Source organism: Crinia signifera, chromosome 9 (assembly GCF_055691185.1).
Source record: "Crinia signifera chromosome 9, ASM5569118v1, whole genome shotgun sequence".
Classification (NCBI taxonomy): domain Eukaryota; kingdom Metazoa; phylum Chordata; class Amphibia; order Anura; family Myobatrachidae; genus Crinia; species Crinia signifera.
In genome coordinates, this window is record NC_139225.1 from 132789005 (window position 1) to 132801694 (window position 12690).

Below are 12690 nucleotides of genomic sequence, written 5' to 3' on the forward strand. Positions count from 1 at the left end.
CTGGACAGTAGAATGTGTGTGGTATACCATGTCGACATTCAGAATGTTGACATAGTCTTAATGCTGTCAATCATTATGTCCACTGTACTATTTTACCCAAACCCTAACCACACGGTTGGGGATAATTTGGTCTACAGCATGTTGGTCGACAAGCTTTAGGTCGACACGACTAGGTCAACATGCAGAAAGGTCGACATGGGTCTAGGTCGACAGGTCATTAGTTTGACACAAGCATTAGGTCGACAGTGTCTAGGTCGACAGTCAAAAGGTCGACATGGGGTTTTTCACTGTTTTTTGACCCGACACAGTCGATATGGACATAGTTTGAAGTGAACCGCATCCCCTCGCATCGCTCGCTTTGCTTGCTATGCTTTGGGCACGTTGCCTCGCTGCGCTCGGCACACTATGTTATTCTCCCGCCACGCCCTAGTGGATGGTAGGGCGTGATATACCGCCTGTCGGCACATGTCGGCTCAAAAAACTGTGAAAAACACCATGTCAACCTTTTGACTGTCAACCTAATGCTTGTGTTGACTTAATGACCTGCCGACCTAAACCCATGTCCACCTAGAACCATGTCGACCTATCCCCATGTCGACCTAATGATGTTGACCTAATGCTTGTTGGCCATCATGCTGAAGACCAAATGACCATATCCCAACCACACCGCAACCCTAAACGAATGTTAAACACAAATTTATATAACATACATAACACACAGGTTCTATTCTGTTAATAATCATTGCAAAAAGGTCAGATGAACTGTGTCCATATAGGGGTCTATTTACGAAACAGTGATAACCCCTTTCTCCTGCTCATTATCACTGCTTCTATCTATAAACAAGTAGCATCTGCACCTTATACACATTGGACCTCATTTACAAATAATTTAATGGCTGAGGCAGTACAAGGGGCCTTACTGTCATTGGGGAAATTCTACCTTCCAGAGCCTTGATGGCTAACCTTGACACTCCAGGTGTTTTTAAACTACACATCCCAGCATGCTCTGCTTCAGTTTTGCTATTTTGGCCATGCTAAATCTGATGCAGAGCATGCTGGGATGTGTAGTTCAACACATCTGGAGTGTCAAGGTTAGCCATCAAGGCACTAGAGCAGGGTTGCCGACTTTTACAATCTCCTCTCCGGGAGAACCCCGGAGAGGAGACTGTCTACATCACTTCTGGGGGCGGGGCCTGATGGAGCATCATCAGTCCCTGCCCCCAGTAATGCAAATACCGCAATACGCGGGTCTCCGATTAGGGGGCGGGGCCAAAAAATGTGCGATTTGCATATTTAGCCCCGTCCCCTTCCGACGAAATGCCGCGGATCGCGGCAATTTAACGCTACGGGCTACGGCCACCACAAGGTAAATGAGGGGGGGAAGGGGACAGCCGGAATCCGGGAGGGTTGCCCCCCTTTCCGGGGGACCGGGAGGGGGACCCGATTTTCGGGATCCTCCCGGCCATTCCGGGAGGGTTGGCAACCCTGCACTAGAGCATGTGAGGTTTTGCAGGAGGACATACAGTATGTGTGTGCACCCACCAATCGGGGACCTAAGGTGCACCAAGTATGGAGTAACATTTGCTCCTGCAGAGCAGAACATTCATTTTGCAGATGGCGGTTATTGGACAGGTATCACCGCTCTTTGCCAGAGCAGTATCTGCTGTTCTGCTGATAGATCAGGACTTTCAGCTAAATTAGTGCAAATAGCGAGTGTCAGCGAGTGCGCACATGTGATCATATACAGCCTATCTACAGCCTATTCTCAGTGAGATGGAACTTTGCTTGATCTATGGGCCTTATTCTAGTTCACTCTTTCTGACAAAATTCTTCTTAGTTGGACAAAACCATGTGCACTGCAGGTGGGGCAGATGTTACTTGTGCAGAGAGAGTTACATTTGGGTGGGGTTTTACTTCAAAGTGAGATCTATATTGTAGTGTAAAAATAAAGCAGCCAGTATTTATCCTGCACAGAAACAAAATAACTCACCCAAATCTAACTCTCTCTGCACAGGTAACACCTGCCCCACCTGCAGTGCACATGGTTTTGTCCATCTAAGAAGGATTTTGTCAGAAAGAGTGAACTAGAATAAGGCCCTATGTGTGAAGTGGGATCTGGACAGTAACAACACAATTGCACAAACTTTTTTTTGTTTTGTGAGAGTCTCATGAGAGTGTAGTTATATTTCGGTGCTTTCAGAGTGTAGCTACTCTCCCCTGCTATCTGAGTCATAGTTGCCTACCCTCCTGCATTCTGCAGGAGACTCCCTGAAATAGCAGCAATCTCCCTCTCTCCCTCATTAGTCTAGCAATCTCCCTCATTTCACCTAGCCCACATTACACTGTTACTTTTTTGTGGGAAAAAAGGAATGAGAAACAGATAAATTTACATTGAATCATCAGCACCATTTCCCAGCACATTACCAAGTATAGTATCTCTTTCTAACTGCTTTGGGGCTCATCTACATTTGGATATAAGTCATTTAAAAATATTCTTCTCAGATGTAGCCGTACATACCCACGCTTCTAGGTGCCAGATTCAGAATCTCTTTTCACAATCTGTCCATATATGGAAATAGACACGCCCATTGAGGGAAGCATGGCACGCTCACTCAATGGGGCGCTGTGAAAATTCTACTACCAACTATAATCTCCCTGAAACTAGTTTTTAAAAGTAGGCACATATGATCTGAGTGTAGCTATACTTCCCTGCTCTCTGAGTGTAGGTACACTTCTCTGCTACCTGAGTGTAGCTACACTTCCCTGCTACCTGAGTGTAGCTATACTTCCCTGCTATCTGAGTGTAGCTACACTTCCATGCTATCTCAGGGTTGCCGACTTTTAAAAGCTCCTCCCGGAGAGGAGACTTTCAGCAGGAGCTCGGGGGCGGGGCTTAAATGCGACATCATTAAGCCCCACCCCCATAAAGGAAAGTTACTTAGTTTGCCTATCTCTGTGGAGGGGGCGGGGCTAAATGACGCAATTATGATGCTTTAGCCCCGCCCCCTCACCAGAGATCTGCAGACATAAGGTAATTTAAACGCCGCGGTCGGGGGGGGGGGGGGGGGGCGCAATCAGAGGGGGGGCGCAATCCGGGAGGGTTGACCACCTTTCCGGGGGGGCCGGGAGGGTGACCGAATTTTCGGGACCCTCCCGGCTATTCCGGGAGGGTAGGCAACCCTGTGCTATCTGAGTGTAGCTACACTTCCCTGCTATCTGAGTGTAGCTACACTTCCTTGCTATCTGAGTGTAGCTACACTTCCCTGCTATCTGAGTGCAGCTATACTTCCCTGCTATCTGAGTGCAGCTATACTTCCCTGCTATCTGAGTGCAGCTATACTTCCCTGCTATCTGAGTGCAGCTATACTTCCCTGCTATCTGAGTGCAGCTATACTTCCCTGCTATCTGAGTGTAGCTACACTTCTGTGCTGAGTGTAGCTATACTTACCTGCTATCTGAGTGTAGCTACACTTCTGTGCTGAGTGCAGCTATACTTACCTGTTATCTGAGTGCAACTATACTCAGGGCCGGTGCAAGGCACCGGAGCGCCCCAGGCGAGTCGGGGTGGGGGCGCCCCAGTGCCATGGTGTGTGTGTGTGTGTGTGGGGGGGTACCTGTTGCGCCTTCTGGGGAGGAAGGGGTGTCTATTCCGGGATCTGACAGGAGCCTGCGCGGGTACCTGTCCTGCGACGCTTTGTGTATAAACCTGGCGGCGGCGGGGGTCCCTGCAGTGAATAATAAATAACTAGCTCTATCCGACAGTCGGGTGGGAAGCGCATCTGTTTTGAAAACACTGGCCGCACGCTGATTGGCTGAATCAGCGTGCGGCCAGTGTTTTCAAAATAGAAGCGCTTCCCGCGCCGCCGCATAGTGCTAGTTATTTATTATTCACTGCAGGGACCCCCGCCGCCGCCAGGTTTATACACAAAGCGTCGCAGGACAGGTACCCGCACAGGCTCCTGTCAGATCCCGGAATAGACACCCCTTCCTCCCCAGACAGCACAACAGGTACCCCGTGGCATGGGGGGCGAAATGCCGCCCTCCAGTGGCCGGCGCCCTAGGCAAATGCCTAGACTTGCCTAGTGGTGGCGCCGGCCCTGACTATACTTCCATGCTATCTGCGTGCAGCTATACTTCCCTGCTATGTGAGTGCAGCTATACTTCCCTGCTCTCTTAGTGCAGCTATACTTCCCGGCTATCTGAGTTTAGCTATCCTTCCCTTCTATCTGAGTGCATCTGTACTTCCTTGCTATCTGAGTGTAGGTACACTTCCCTTCTATCTGAGAGTAGCTATACTTCCCTGCTATCGGGGTGCAGCTATACTTCCCTGCTATCTCATACCTCCCATCATGACCCTCTCCAGGAGATGCTCTGTTCCTTGACTTCCCTGGTAATGTAGGATTTCCATCACCTGTGGTGACAACTTTCTTATCAGGCAACCTGCTCAACACAGATGATGGCAATCCTACATTACCAGGGAAGTCCAGGAGCATTGTGTCCCTCCTGGAAAGGGTCATGTTGGGAGGTATGCTATCTGAATGTAGGTATACTTCCCTGCTCTCTGAGTGCAGCTACACTTCCTTGCTATCTGAGTGTATCTAAACTTCCCTGCTATCTGAGTGCAGCTATACTTCCCTGCTATCTGAGTGCAGCTATACTTCCCTGCTATCTGAGTGTAGCTATACTTCCCTGCTATCTGAGTGAATCTACACTTCCCTGCTATCTGAGTGCAGCAGCTATACTTCTCTGCTATCTGAGTGCAGCTACACTTCTCTGCTACCTGAGTGTAGGTACACTTCCCTGCTATCTGAGTGTAGGTATACTTCCCTGCTATCTGAGTGTATGTATGCTTCCCTGCTACCTGAGTGTAGCTATACTTCCCTGCTATCTGAGTGTATGTATGCTTCCCTGCTATCAGAGTGTAGCTATACTTCCCTGCTATCTGAGTGTAGGTATGCTTCCCTGCTACCTGAGTGTAGCTATACTTCCCTGCTATCTGAGTGTAGGTACGCTTCCCTGCTATCTGAGTGTAGTTACACTTCTCTGCTATCTTGGAGTAGTAACACTTCCGTGTAGGGTGACCAACTCATCCCTTTAATCCGGGACACATTAATTACACAGGTTCTGTGGCAGTTTAAAACCAGGTGAAATGGAGTCTTGAGGTGTGGCAGTTTAAAACCAGGTGAAAGCCAGACACAGAACCTGTGTAATTAATATGTGTCCCGGATTAAAGGGATGAGTTGGTCACCCTACTTCCGTGCTATCTGAGTCTGCTATCTGAGTGTAGCTACACTTCCATGCTATCTGAGTGTAGCTACACTTCCATGCTACCTGAGTGTAGCTACACTTCCATGCTACCTGAGTGTAGCTATACTTCCGTGCTATCAGAGTGTAGCTATACCTTCCTGCCCCAATTAAAACAACAGTATATTAACATGCGTTTCACTTTTAGGGCCTTATTCTAGTTCACTCTTAGAGGAAAATTCCTTCTCAAATGGACAAAACCATCATGTGCACTGCAGGTGGGGCAGATGTAACACATGCAGATAGAATTAGATTTGGGTGAGTTATTTTGTTTCCGTGCAGGGAAAATACTGACTGCTTTATTTTCTACACTGCAATATAGATCTCACTTTGAAGAAATTTGCCTCTAAGAGTGAACCAGAATAAGGCCCTCAGTACATCTCTTGTATTCCTTTTATCTGATAGATGGGTATTATTCTCTGTCAATGGGTCCATGTGGCAGACAAGGGGTTAACTTGCCATAACGCGGCTCACACTGATGCTTTTGGTGAAATCGGTAACAGGAACATGTTCCCTGTCCGCTAATCCCAGAAACCAAAGCACACGCGCTTTTAATTAAGGAAACAGATTAGCCCCATCTGTCCATAAAAATAAATTCTCCTTCAAACTGGGGCAGCAGCTAACAAGGAGGCACTTCATTAGTTGCACTTCGTTTATATTTGCTTTGAATGAGTATGTTTTATGCTTTAGAGCTTGCAGTCTTAATTCTAAATGTAATTGTTAAGGTTTTTTTGTAATCATGTAAGTGTACAATTACCACAAAAAATGTTTGTTTTCAGAGTTATTTGTAGAGAAGCTTGTTGTTTAACTCTTATTACCAATCCCAATAAACATGCTAATCTCTCTTATCATATAACCCTACTCTATAAATCCTAATGTCCTAATGATACTCCTTATCACAATTATTATTGTTATTTTTATTATTGTTACACCTCCCTATAACTCCTCCTGTTCCTCTGTATAAACTCTCAATATAACTCCTCCTGGCCCTCCATATAACACCTCCCTATAACTCCTCCTGGCCCTCCATATAACACCTCCCTATACCTCCTCATGGTCCTCCATATACCATCTCCCTATAACTCCTCCTGTTCCTCCATATAACACCTCCCTATAACTCCTCCTGGCCATCCATATAACACCTCCCTATACCTCCTCCTGGTCCTCCATATAACACCTCCCAATAACTCCTCCTGGCCCTCCATATAAAACCTCCCTATACCTCCTCCTGGTCCTCCATATAACACCTCCCTATACCTCCTCCTGGTCCTCCATATAACACCTCCCTATAACTCCTCCTGGCCCTCCATATAACACCTCCCTATACCTCCTCCTGGTCCTCCATATAAAACCTCCCTATAACTCCTTCTGGCCCTCCATATAACACCTCCCTATACCTCCTCCTGGTCCTATACATAACACCTCCCTATAACTCCTCCTGGCCCTCCATATAAAACCTCCCTATACCTCCTCCTGGTCCTCCATATAACACCTCCCTATACCTCCTCCTGGTCCTCCATATAACACCTCCCTATAACTCCTCCTGGCCCTACATATAACACCTCCCCATACCTCCTCCTGGTCCTCCATATAACACCTCCCTATAACTCCTCCTGGCCCTCCATATAACACCTCCCTATAACTCCTCCTGGCCCTCCATATAACACCTCCCTATACCTCCTCCTGGTCCTCCATATAAAACCTCCCTATAACTCCTTCTGGCCCTCCATATAACACCTCCCTATACCTCCTCCTGGTCCTATACATAACACCTCCCTATAACTCCTCCTGGCCCTCCATATAAAACCTCCCTATACCTCCTCCTGGTCCTCCATATAACACCTCCCTATACCTCCTCCTGGTCCTCCATATAACACCTCCCTATAACTCCTCCTGGCCCTCCATATAACACCTCCCCATACCTCCTCCTGGTCCTCCATATAACATCTCCCTCTAACTCCTCATGTCCCTCCATATATCTTTCTCCCTATAACTCATCCTATTCCTCTATATAACACTTTCCTATAACTCCTCCTGGTTCACCATATAACATTTCCATATAACTTCTTCTGTTCCTCCATATAACACCTCCCTATAACTCCTCCATATAAACTCTCCCTGTAACTCTTCCTGTCCCTTCATATAACAACATCTCCCTATAACTATTGTTAGCTATTGTGGACCTTATTGTAGATGACGAAGATAGGGAGTACAGAGAACTTGTGCAGAACTTTGCTACTTGGTGTCAGGGGAACCATCTTCAACTCAATACGAGGAAGACTAGGGAGCTGGTAGTTGATTTCAGGAAACGTCAGCATACCCCCCCAACTCCTGTGAGTATTCAGGGAATGGATATTGAGATCGTAAGAACTTACAAGTATCTGGGTTTTCATCTGAACAATAAATTGGACTGGACTGATAATTCTGCCGCTCTGTATAGGAAGGGGCAGAGTAGACTTTATCTGTTGAGGAGACTGAGGTCCTTTGGAGTGCAGGGAGCGCTCCTGAAGACCTTCTTTGACTGTGTAGTGGCATCAGCCATATTCTACGGAGTGGTCTGCTGGGGCAGCAGTGTTTCAACAGCCGACAATAAGAGACTTAACAGGCTGGTAAGGAAGGCCAGTTCTGTCCTAGGAATGCCTTTGGATTCTGTAGAGATTGTGGGTGAGAGGAGAATGATCAGCAAGATGACATCATTATTGGATAATGCTTCACACCCTCTCAAAAATATTTTGAAGGATCTTTGTAGCACTTTCAGTGATAGGTTGCTTCACCCTCGATACTCAACGGAGAGGTACCGCAGGTCTTTTCTACCTGCTGCAATCAGAATGTACAACTGTCATGGTCTGTAGAGACCTACATGTTCTTAGATTCTAGATTTATATTGTTTGGACTTCTTGGGTGACATTCTATGGGATGCGTTTTGTTTTTTTTGTGTTTTTTTTTCTTCGCAAAAACGGCCGAAATCGCATGTTTTTCCATTTTCGCATATTTAATGAGCGGCGAAAATGTGAAAAAAGTGCGATTTTGGCCAACAAATTTGACATTCTGGAAATGCGATGGCTGGTTTTCGCAGCACATCGCATCCAGATGTTTTCACATTAAAAAGTATACAAATCGCATATTTAATGGTATGCGATTTGTATAAATGTGTCTAAAATTCGCCCAAAAATCAGACCAGGTTCTGATGGGTGAATTAGCCAGAACCCTGCACAGATCATTGAGATCTGTGCAGGGTTCTGTTTGAAAAAAAGGGTTAAACAGTTTAAAAAAAAAAAAAACAGCGCGGGTTCCCTCGCCAGAGCATAACCAGCCCCGGGCTCATTGAGCCGGTGCTGGTGACATAAAATCACGGTCCCCGACAAATAGGGGTCCCCTTGATTTAATGAAACCAGCACCAGGCTCAAGGTCCGGCGCTGGTTCCCAAAATACGGGGGACAAAATGACTAGGGGTCCCCCGCATTTCAAGAACCAGCACCAGACCCAAACAGCCAGCAGGGTAATGCCACAGCCAGGGGACACTTATTATATAAGGTCCCACGGCCAAAGCATTATCCCCCTGGCTGGTCAGCATGGGCAGGGGTCCTAGGGAAGTGGGGACCCCCCCAAAGAAGGGGTCCTCCCCCCTCCAGGACTTACCAGCCCATGCTAAAAGTCCGGGGCTGTCCCCGATGCCCCTGGGCGGTGGGCATCGGGCTGATGAAAAGTGTAAAAAAAAGAATAAAAACTATTGTCTTATACTGTAGAACTATGAGTCCCAGCTAGCCTACCCCGCATGCTGGGACTTGGAGAACCACAAGTCCCAGCATGCAGGGCATTAAAGGGCCCGCTGGCACTTGTAGTTCCACAGTACAAGAAATAGTTAAATAAAACACACACTGACACCCAGAAAAATAAACGTTTAATACATCCACAGCCCACACATACTGATACTTACCTACCTTGAGCCCGTGGGTCAGTCCCTGGATCTGGGGTCCGGGGCTCCAGGGCTGCAGAGTCCGGTTCCGGGGCCTTGGTCCTTGTTCCGGGGCTGGTCCGGGGCTCCAGGGCTGAAGAGTCCGGTTCCGGGGCCTTGGTCCTGGGGCTGGTCCGGGACTCCAGGGCTGAAGAGTCCGGTTCCGGGTCCTTGGTCCTGGTTCATCTTCCGCGCCTCTCCTCAGACTGATTCTATTGGCCGCCTAGCGGCCAATCAGGAGCCGACTTTCCCTATAACTCCTCCTGTTCCTCCCTATAACTTCTCCTGTTCCTCCATATAAGACATCCCTATAACTCCTCCTGGTCCTCCATATAAAACCTCCCTATAACTCCTCCTGTTCCTCCATATAAAACCTCCCTATAACCCCTCCTGGCCCTCCATATAACACCTCCCTATAACTCCTCCTGGCCCTCCATATAACACCTCCCTATAACTCCTCCTGTTCCTTCATATAACTTCTCCTATTCCTCCATATAACACCTCCCTATAACTCCTCCTGTTCCTCCAAATAACACCTCCCTATAACTCCTCCTGTTCCTCCATTTAACCTCTCCCTATAACGCCTCCTGTTCCTCCATATAACACCTCCCTATAACTCCTCCTGTTCCTCCATTTAACACCTCCCTATAACTCCTCCTGTTCCTCCATTTAACCTCTCCCTATAACGCCTCCTGTTCCTCCATATAACACCTCCCTATATCTCCTCCTGTTCCTCCATATAACACCTCCCTATATCTCCTCCTGTTCCTCCATATAACACCTCCCTATAACTCCTTCTGTTCCTCCATATAACATCTCCCTATAAGTCCTACTGTTACTCCATATAACACCTCTGTATAACTCCTCCTGTTCCTCCGTTTAACACTTCACTATAACTCTTTCTGTCCCTCCATATAACCTCTCCCTATAACTCCTCCTGTTCCTTCATATAACACCTCCCTATAACTCTTCCTGTCCCTCCATATAACATCCCCCTATAACTCCTCCTGTCCCTCCATATAACATCTCACTATAACTCCTCCTGTTCCTCCATATAACACCTCTGGATAACTCCTCCTGTTCCTCCATATAACATCCCCCTATAACTCCTCCTATCCCTCCATAAAACACCTCCCGATAACTCCTCCTGTCCCTCCATATAACATCCCCCAATAACTCCTCCTGTCCCTCCATATAACACCTCCTGATAACTCCTCCTGTCCCTCCATATAACATCCCCCCGATACCTCCTCCTGTCCCTCCATATAACACCTACCGATAACTCCTTCTGTTCCTCCATATAACATCCCCCATGCCTCCTCCTGTCCCTCCATATAACATCCCCCTATAACTCCTCCTGTCCCTCCATATAACATCCTCCTATAACTCCTCCTGTCCCTCCATATAACATCCCCCTATAACTCCTCCTGTTCCTCCATATAACATCCCCGTATAACTCCTTCTGTCCCTCGATATAACATCCCCCTATAACTCCTCCTGTTCCTTCATATAACACCTCTCTATACCTATTTCTGTCCCTCCATATAACCCCTCCCTATAACTCCTCCTGTTCCTTCATATAACACCTCCCTATAACTCCTTCTTTTCCTCCATATAACCTCCCCCTATAACTCCTCCTGTTCCTCCATATAACACCTCTCTATAACTCCTCCTTTCCCTCCATATAACATCCCCCTATAACTCCTACTGTTCCTCCATATAACACCTCCCTATAATTCCTCCTGTTCCTCCATATAACTCCTCCCTATAAGTCCTCCATATAACACCTCCCTATAACTCCTCATGTTCCTCCGTATAACACCTCCCTATAACTCCTCCTGTCCCTCCATATAACACCTCCCTATAACTCCTCCCTATAAGTCCTCCATATAACACCTCCCTGTAACTCCTCCTGTCCCTCCATATAACATTCCCCTAAAAGTCCTCCTGTTCCTCCATATAACACCTCCCTATAACTCCTCCCTATAAGTCCTCCATATAACACCTCCCTATAACTCCTTGTCCTCCATATAACACCTCCCTATAACTCCTCCTGTCCCTCCATATAACATCTCCCTATAACTCCTCCTGTCCCTCCATATTACACCTCCCTATAACTCCTTCTGTTCCTCCATATAACATCTCCCTATAAATCCTCCTGTCCCTCCATATAACATCCCCCTATAACTCTTTCTGTTCCTCCATATAACACCTCCCTATACTCCTCCTGTTCCTCCATATAACACCTCCCAATACTCCTCCTGTTCCTCCATATAACACCTCCCAATACTCCTCCTGTTCCTCCATATTACTTCTCCTGTTCCTCCATATAAGACATCCCTATAACTCCTCCTGGTCCTCCATATAACACCTCCCTATAACTCCTCCTGTCCCTCCATATAACACCTCCCTATAACTTCTCCTGTTCCTCCATTTAACACCTCCCTATAACTCCTCCTGTTCCTACATATAAAACCTCCCTATAACCCCTCCTGGCCCTCCATATAACACCTCCCTATAACTCCTCCTGGCCCTCCATATAACACCGCCCTATAACTCCTCCTGTTCCTCCATATAACTTCTCCTGTTCCTCCATATAACACCTCCCTATAACTCCTCCTGTTCCTTCATATAACACCTCCCTATAACTCCTTCTTTTCCTCCATATAACCTCCCCCTATAACTCCTCCTGTTCCTCCATATAACACCTCTCTATAACTCCTCCTGTCCCTCCATATAACATCCCCCTATAACTCCTACTGTTCCTCCATATAACACCTCCCTATAATTCCTCCTGTTCCTCCATATAACTCCTCCCTATAAGTCCTCCATATAACACCTCCCTATAACTCCTCATGTTCCTCCGTATAACACCTCCCTATAACTCCTCCTGTCCCTCCATATAACACCTCCCTATAACTCCTCCCTATAAGTCCTCCATATAACACCTCCCTGTAACTCCTCCTGTCCCTCCATATAACATTCCCCTAAAAGTCCTCCTGTTCCTCCATATAACACCTCCCTATAACTCCTCCCTATAAGTCCTCCATATAACACCTCCCTATAACTCCTTGTCCTCCATATAACACCTCCCTATAACTCCTCCTGTCCCTCCATATAACATCTCCCTATAACTCCTCCTGTCCCTCCATATTACACCTCCCTATAACTCCTTCTGTTCCTCCATATAACATCTCCCTATAAATCCTCCTGTCCCTCCATATAACATCCCCCTATAACTCTTTCTGTTCCTCCATATAACACCTCCCTATACTCCTCCTGTTCCTCCATATAACACCTCCCAATACTCCTCCTGTTCCTCCATATAACACCTCCCAATACTCCTCCTGTTCCTCCATATTACTTCTCCTGTTCCTCCATATAAGACATCCCTATAACTCCTCCTGGTCCTCCATATAACACCTCCCTAT

At 47.0% G+C, this 12690-nt stretch overlaps 1 long non-coding RNA gene across 2 annotated transcripts in view; it reads left to right on the plus strand.

Annotated features, from left to right (window-relative positions):
• LOC146036071 (uncharacterized) overlaps positions 1–12690 on the plus strand; it is a 60167-nt gene that overhangs the window by 19752 nt on the left and 27725 nt on the right. The gene's annotated exons all lie outside the window — the stretch shown is intronic.